The sequence below is a fragment of the Haemaphysalis longicornis genome, unplaced genomic scaffold (genome assembly GCF_048455015.1).
Source record: "Haemaphysalis longicornis isolate Haplotype H1 unplaced genomic scaffold, Haemaphysalis longicornis Haplotype H1 scaffold_10, whole genome shotgun sequence".
Classification (NCBI taxonomy): domain Eukaryota; kingdom Metazoa; phylum Arthropoda; class Arachnida; order Ixodida; family Ixodidae; genus Haemaphysalis; species Haemaphysalis longicornis.
In genome coordinates this window covers 130,864,725-130,872,872 of record NW_027526204.1, presented here as the reverse complement: position 1 = coordinate 130,872,872, position 8,148 = coordinate 130,864,725, and the positions used below count along the sequence as shown (strand labels likewise).

Here is an 8,148-nt window from a genome sequence, read left to right as displayed (position 1 = left end):
CCCCACCCCCCCCTCCCCCAAAAAAACCCGAATTTCTTAATGGTTTCACCAAAACACCCAATTTCTCCCCGAATATCAGTTCGCAAAATAGCACCAGATTTTTACCTCCCGATTTTGAAAAAATATAAAACCCGAAAACGAACAATCCTACGTGTCATGGAATTATCATTTTGTTCAAAGTATATTTGTCTATTTCACAATGGTGCAGAAATCACAAATCGAAAACTCTACCCATCAAGCGCTCGTTCACTCACTCGCTCACTCACTCACTCACTCACTCACTCACTCACTCACTCACTCACTCACTCACTCACTCACTCACTCACTCACCCACTCACTCACTCACTCACTCACTCACTCACTCACTCACTCACTCACTCACTCACTCACTCACTCACTCACTCACTCACTCACATCATGTAGAAGAGGAAGGCAAACTTATTGGTATATTCTTTACGGGAATGTATCTCGCCTCTATGAAAAAAGCAAAACGTTAAATTCACTGGAATACCATCGCTTGTGTCGAATTTGCGAACTTTGAATGTTTTACGCAACGAATGAAACCTGGCTGCGTCCTATTCACGGTCTTCGTGATATTTTCAATGTTATAACAAAAGGAAAAAAAAAAACAAAGCTCCCCGTCGGGGAATCGAACCCCGGTCTCCCGCGTGACAGGCGGGGATACTGACCACTATACTAACGAGGAGGACGGGAGTCGCTACGGAAGAGAACGTAGCATAAAATTAGCTCGTGGTTCTGTCGACATGTTTTTTGTCCTCAATTGTTACTGGATGCAGGTACGGTAGTTGACATGTTTATTGACGATTTAGGTTATTTTTAACAACCGTCTCACTAATGTGCGTTTCAAATAAATTTCGATTTGTCAAAGACAGCAAATCCATTATCGAGATTACAGACATGTAGAACACAGCTGACTTAGAGGCGGTTCTGTGTTGGATACAAAAAACGAAAACGACCATGTATCATGATTATACTGTCATGATTAATTATACCCAAGTATAATGATTAACTATACCCATGCGGACAAAATAATCCGGAGCCCTTCCACTAAGGCGTGCCTTACTGCCCACGGGAATACCACCGACGCGTTCAACCCGCGCATTTAAATTTCAAAGAGATGTTTTAGGGGAGTCATTAGCAATGCTCGCACTAACAACAAATTAAATTGTAACAGCCCAATATTGTGGTAACAATTTTGACGAGATGCAGTTTATTTTTCCAAGAGCTGGGAATGTATGAGTAAGATCGCAATGTCAGTCAGCTATGCAACAATATAAATCGACAACATCAATCAATCGATTCATCAGTTCATTTCCTTCCACCCCTAACCTCAATCCAAAAGAACTTCACTCAATGCTGAAATTCACAGCCTCCCTTTTAACATGTTAGCGGGGTAGCGGGTTTCCGAAAGACCTCAAAACCTTTCATTTCACTTCGTCAACTGCCGCGATGACGCTGTTTTAAAGCGAAGCTTCAGTGGCCTCACCAGGGGTTTCCCCAGGCATCGAATCAAGGGGGGGTGTCTCAATGGCTCTGGGGAAGGGGGGGGGGGGGTTCATTTTATCCCACTAGTTAAATAATAGACGTCTGTTAACCAAACGCTCACCCCCGTGACGTACGTTTTTCATTTTCTATATGTGTTTGTGGGGCTCGCTTCCACGAAGTACTAGTTGGGAACGGCGGAACTTCACGCCACAATTGCGCAAATCGCTCCTTTGAAAAGGCCCATTCGGTATATATATATATATATATATATATATATATATATATATATATATATATATATATATATATATATATATATATATATATATATATATACACCTGAGAGGCGGTGCTTCCTATTCAATCTAAGAAAAAAATAAATTTAGAGAAATTCATTTTTTACCATGAAAGGTCCGTATTCAGTTTTTTTTTTTAATTTCTCGCCATTTTTCAACGTATAAGGACATTTTCGAACTTGTTACCAGGGCCAGTGACGAAATTTGAGTTCTTGAAACAATGTTTAGGTAGTACACGAATTATGCAGCACTTATAAATCAGGCACCGATTGTACGCTCCCGATTTATTAAAACGCCAGGATTAGCTTCCGTAGCGCTTTTCGCTACTCCCTGGCTGGTAGCAATGTGCTCGCAGCGTGGTCAGCCTCAAACCACTTTGCCCCTTTCCTTTGAAAGCCTTTTTTGTGTGGACATACGAACTTGCCACGAGCTGTCGAAAAAAAGGAAATAAATACATGCAACGCTAACAGCAAGCTCGGGGGGCGCACTTTTGTTTATTTTGCCCGAGGCTACTGCCAAGAATAGCAGACGGGCAGCCCGCGCATGCGCAGATCGATACTGAAAAAGGTCCATACAAGGACTGACAAGAGTGAAATTTGGGGATTCGAGGGGGGGTGTCCAGAAAACCTAGGGGGGGTCTACACACCCCCTAGGGGGGGTGTAGGGAAATCACTGGGCCTCACTGATGCCGCTGTACGCAATGGACCCTTTTCCAGTACCAGTCCCTCTAGCGGCCGCCACGGCGAACTAAAAATGGCAGTAACGCACACCCCCAAGAAAGTTTGACTTTCGGAGAACTCGTGCACAAAATATCCTGGTCCTGCTAGGGAGCCTACATGCGCCGCGCCTTCGTCGTTCCTCTTCGTCGCGCCCCTCATGGCAGCCATGTGCGCCTTCGACGAAGGCGCGGCGCATGTAGGCTCCCTAGGTCCTGCTGCCCCTCCCGCACTGACCAGTCACCCGCACCTTTCACATGAATGTCACGGTACGGTAGCAGGCGAACGTTCTCGTGACTAATCTGCCGTGTTCAAAGCGCCCCCCCCCCCCTCCCCCCTTTTTTTTTTCATTTTCGTAACCCCCTCACTGGCAGCCATGTGCTGGCAGCGTGGTCAGTTTCAAGCGTCTTCGTTCCTTTTCTTAGAAAGCCATTATTGTATGCACGTACGAACCCACCAGGGGGAGTCCAAAGAGAAAAAGAAAGAAAACGTGCAGATTATAGCCGCTTCCTAAGCAGAAAACCGAGGGGCGCGCTTTTGTTTATTTTGCCCGAGGCGCCTGCCAAGAATGGCGGACCGGCAGCCCGCGCATGCGCAGATCGCTACTGGAAAAAGGTCCATTACGCCCTGCAGGAAAACCAACTTTCTCTGACGATGATGGTGAATAATCGTGGGGGAAGTGAGAGAGAGAGAGAGAGAGAGAGAGAGAGAGAGAGAGAGAGAGAGAGAGAGAGAGAGAGAGAGAGAGAGAGAGAGAGAGAGAGAGAGAGAGAGAGAGAGAGAGAAATAAGCGTTTATTGTCTGAAAAGACTAGCTAGGACTTGGTCCTTGCCGGTCAGAGGTGGTAGGTCTCCTCATTCCAGGAAACCTTTGTCGGTGGCTGCCGTCTTCGCGCGGTTCACCAGATTCTTCTGGTTCTCCGGATCCTCGCAGACGAGCAGTGCCTCCCACTGCTCGTAAAAAAAGAAGAAAGTAAAAGAAGAAAGAAGTAAAAGAAGAAAAAAAAAAACGCTATTTGTGGCCGGAATAATCGAATCTGGGTCCCTCGTGTTAAGAGACCGGCGTCTATCTGATTTTTCTATTTCGAAATGGTCGAATCGAACGCCAAGCAGCAGGTACCGATTCGCGCCGTACACACCGAACCCCAACGATACGCACCCGAGGGTATTTCGGAACAGTGGCGCGTACCCCCAGAGTAGCACATACTCGCAGTGTGGGATTGGCCAGCCAAAAAAAAAATAATAATAATAATAAATCGCGAGAAAGCTTCCTGCTCAAAAAAAGTCGTGGTTATACGGAGGAGTGCAGAGGGCTCGCCTTCTCGTCGTAGGTCGCTCGCTGAACCCAAGTAAAGCCACACGGCGTTCTGTCGTCGCGGCGTCCCACAGAGGCCTCGAAAACCAAGCGGTTTATGTAGTCATAGGCGTCAGAAACGCGTGAATCGCTGGCGCTTGTCATGCATCTTCCCGTTGTTTAGCGCGAAGAAACTGCGGGTACATTTGAGGCAAACTATACGTAATTAACCGGCAGCGCCCGCGTTCAGTTAGTTAGGAACGCTTGTTGGGTTGGTTTTTACTACCGTAAGCGAAAAAAAGCGGCGGTGCAACGCCGGCACGTGCGGGAGGAAAAGCAAGCACAAAAAGAACAGAACTCACGCAGGCACTGTTTCAGGCAGGGGGCGCGGGAGCACTGCGGAGGCGGGAAATTTGAATTGCATTGGTGGTATAGCAGTGCGCGGATAACGGCGCTGCTGCATCATGGCGAATCACTGCTCTGCACTTCCTGTAGATTTCACGTCGAGTGGAACGGATTTAATTTTTAACAGGAGAGATTGCTAAAACGTAATTTTGATCATTCAATCATTATAATAAAGAAATAATTGTCAACGAAACAATAGTTTATAATAATAATAACTTCATATCAAGCTGGAATCTAAGGCTGGAGCGGTGATCCGCAACGGTCTTCTTGCTTCTCTGAGCACAAAGTCCTCTGAAACGGCGAGACAAAACGGGTTCGCACGATGTCCTAATGCGACCCTGCCGTTGTTCCCAAGGCTGTTAAAAACTCAAGGTCACTGGTGAGGCCCCCTCAGCGCAATGAGCCACCGCTCCGCGACTCCGGAATGGGAGTAGGCGTTCACTTTTATTGCCGCCATTAAACACGACCAGGGGCGCGGAACCTTTCGAAATGTATGTCTCGGAGTTACTCGTAAGGCAGGAGGGCTGCTGGCTGAGCGCTGCTTCCGTGACGTTTGGCACGGGGACGCTCTGTCATTCCTCCTGCGTGTTATGTTTCTGCGCCCGTGGTTTTATTTCGTTTTAACCCTTCGTCCTACGTGTTTGTCCGACCTAGCGAGGTTGTTTTCCACGCGTAGCAACCAACCACTTCCGTACGAAACGAACAGTGCGCATTATTCCATGTTGGTGATTCAAAGGGAGCAGTCTCTGCCAAATGGACGTCACAACAGTTCATTCATTCAGTAGAAACATTCATTCATTCATTCATTCATTCATTCATTCATTCATTCATTCATTCATTCATTCATTCATTCATTTATCTATTCAATCAATCAATCAATCAATTCATTCATTCATTAATAAAAATCAATCAATCCATCAATCAACAAATCAATCAATCCATCAATCAATAAATCAACAATCACTCAACAAATCAGTCAATCAGTCAATCAATCAATCAGTCAAGCTTTTATTAACGTGCCCAGGAACAGCACTGCCCAGCTTCTGCGCGGTGGAGCATGTATTGAAAAAAAAAAACTAGACAAAACATAAAAAACAAACCTCTGAACGCGGCTAGTGTATGTACTGGTTAAACTTGAACAAGCCTGTCATGATGCCGCAAAATCGTTATTCGTCGAACACACCAATGCGAACCCTTACCCACTCCTTACAAATGTGTAAAGTGACGACTGCAATCCTTAACATGGACAAGGTAACAAACATGAGAGCGACAAATCCTGAACATGGACAGCATACGATGCTAAAACAGCACGCCAATAGAGATTGAAGGCCGGGAAAGAATATCGTCAATATTGACGTTATTTATGCGCCCTGAATGATGGGAATGCGAATGCTTACATTTTTTTCTGACATAACATCAATTTACGAGGGCTCTCTACAGAAAGAAAGCTGTTTTCTTTTTTTTTGCCAAATTACGCGTTGTAAACAGAGAAGCGCGGTTGCCCACCGGAACGTGATCCGACCGCCCGTATAAAACGTCAGGTTCAGGGAACGCAGGAAAGGTTTGTAAGCAGGCGGCAGATTTAAATGAAAATTCCGCCTGAATTCATATTTCCAAGGAATTTCTCAGGAGAGCGTTGATCACTGCACCGTCGGAGGGTGTGTTCATGACATGTAATCTTTAGCGTCTCATTTTAGCGTTTCGTTTCTTTTCAAATTTTATTTTAGTACTAATCTCCCTTCTTCTTCTGGGGACCAATCAGATCCCGTTCAGGTCTCTGGTGGTCACAATTGAATCACAATTGAATCGCAGTCCCGCAATCATTTGTGTGGACTCAGGCATATATATCATATATGTGGTCAAACGGCATTCCGTTGTTGAACACGAAGTCGCGGTGCTATTCCAGGATACGATATTCACCGGCTTACGGGCCATGCTGCTGAGTCTGAGGACGTGGGTTCGATTCCCGGCTTCGGTGGTCTTTTTTTCTGGTGGACGCAAAAAGCGAAAACGCCCGTGTGTCGATATTTCTGCGCAAGTTAAAGATAACAGCTGGTTAAAATTAATCCGGAGCCCTCCAATACGGCGCGCCTCATAGCCCGGGTGCTGCTTCAGCCCGTCAAACACGTACATCCGAAGATCCCAGGTCAGGGTCGTTCTTTTTTCTTTTTTATACTTGGTCGAGATAAGAAACAGCCGCGTGGGGTAATCTGGATGTGCTATGAAGATTTTTTGGGTAAGGCATCCCCCTACAATAGGTCGTTCATAGTAGCCCGTAAAAAAAAAACAATTTGGGATAAGCCTGCCACCTGGCAGACTTGCTTCGAGTAACAGTGCTTCGCGAAAAACAGCGTCGCGAGTTGCGTCCTCGAGCGAATTTTAGTCACGGTTCTTTTTCCCGTTCACTCGCATCCTCCTCGTTAGTATAGTGGTCAGTATCCCCGCCTGTCACGCGGGAGACCGGGGTTCGATTCCCCGACGGGGAGATTTTTTTTTTTCTTTTTCTTTCAAACTCTTGCTCTATCTCATCATCATCATCATCACCAGCCTATCTACGCCCACTGCAGGGCAAAGGCCTCTCCCATTATTCTCCAATTACCTCGGTCCTGTGCCAACTGTGACCAATTTATCCCCGCAAACTTCTTGATCTCATCTGCCCATCTAACTTTCTGCCGCCCCCTGCAACGCTTGCCTTCTCTAGGGATCCACTCTGTTACCCTTAATGACCAGCGGTTATCTTGCCTTCGCATTACATGCCCTGCCCACGTCCATTTCTTCTTCTTAATTTCTACTAATATGTCTTTAACACCAGTTTGCTCTCTGACCCACTCCGCTCTCTTCTTGTCCCTTAATGTTACACCTATCATTTTCCGCTCCATTGCCCGCTGAGTCGTTCTCAATTTAAGTTGAACCCTCTTAGTGAGCCTCCAAGTTTCTGCCCCGTAGGTGAGTACCGGTAAGATGCAGCTGTCATACACTTTCTTCTTCAGCGACAATGGTAGGCTGCTATTCATTATCTGAGAATGTCTGCCATATGCACCCCACCCCATTCTGATCCTTCTAATTATCTCTGCCTCATGGTTGGGATCTGGGGTCACAACTTGGCCTAAGTAGATATATTCGCTTACCACTTCCACTGCCTCGCCACCTATCTCAAACTGCTGTGCTGTCCCGAGGTTATTGATCATTACTTTAGTTTTCTGCATATTAATTTTCAGGCCCACGGTTCTACTCTGTTCGTCCAGTGCGGAAAGCATGCTTTGCAATTCGTCCCCCGAGTTACTTAGCAAGGCAACGTCATCAGCAAATCTGAGGTTACTGAGGTATTCTCCATTAACCCTTACTCCCACCTGTTCCCAATCCAACGTTCTGAATACTTCTTGTAAGCATGCTGTGAATAACATTGGAGAGATTGTGTCTCCTTGTCTGACACCCTTCCTTATAGGTATTTTACTGCTCTCCCTATGGAGGATGATGGTAGCTGTAGACCCACTGTAGATATCATCTAGTATTCTTACATAATGCTCATCTACCCCCTGGTTCCGTAATGCCTGAATGACTGCTAGGGTTTCGACCGAGTCAAATGCTTTCTCATAATCTATGAAGGCTATATATAGGGGTTGAGTATACTCAGCGCACTTCTCTATCACCTGATTGATCGTGTGAATATGGTCCATTGTTGAATAACCTTTACGGAACCCTGCTTGTTCTTTAGGTTGACTGAAATCTAAGGTTGCAGAGATTCGGTTAGCGATTACCTTGGTAAATACCTTGTAGATGACTGACAGTAAGCTGATCGGCCTGTAATTTTTCAAGTCCTTCATGTCGCCTTTCTTATGGATTATTCTCTATCTATATGGCTGAAAATGACGCTTCGCCAGGTCGCTTCGAAACGGGAACAAACTTATACTGTAAAAAAAATCGGGGAATTT

General features: G+C 45.8%; 2 non-coding genes across 2 annotated transcripts; one reads left to right on the top strand and one right to left on the bottom strand.

Annotated features, from left to right (window-relative positions):
• Positions 1 to 634: 634 nt before the first annotated feature.
• Trnad-guc (transfer RNA aspartic acid (anticodon GUC)) lies at positions 635 to 706 on the bottom strand. Its single transcript has one exon. It is a non-coding gene; the product is annotated as a tRNA-Asp (tRNA).
• Positions 707 to 6,630: 5,924 nt separating this feature from the next.
• Trnad-guc (transfer RNA aspartic acid (anticodon GUC)) lies at positions 6,631 to 6,702 on the top strand. Its single transcript has one exon. It is a non-coding gene; the product is annotated as a tRNA-Asp (tRNA).
• The last annotated feature ends 1,446 nt before the right edge of the window (positions 6,703 to 8,148 follow it).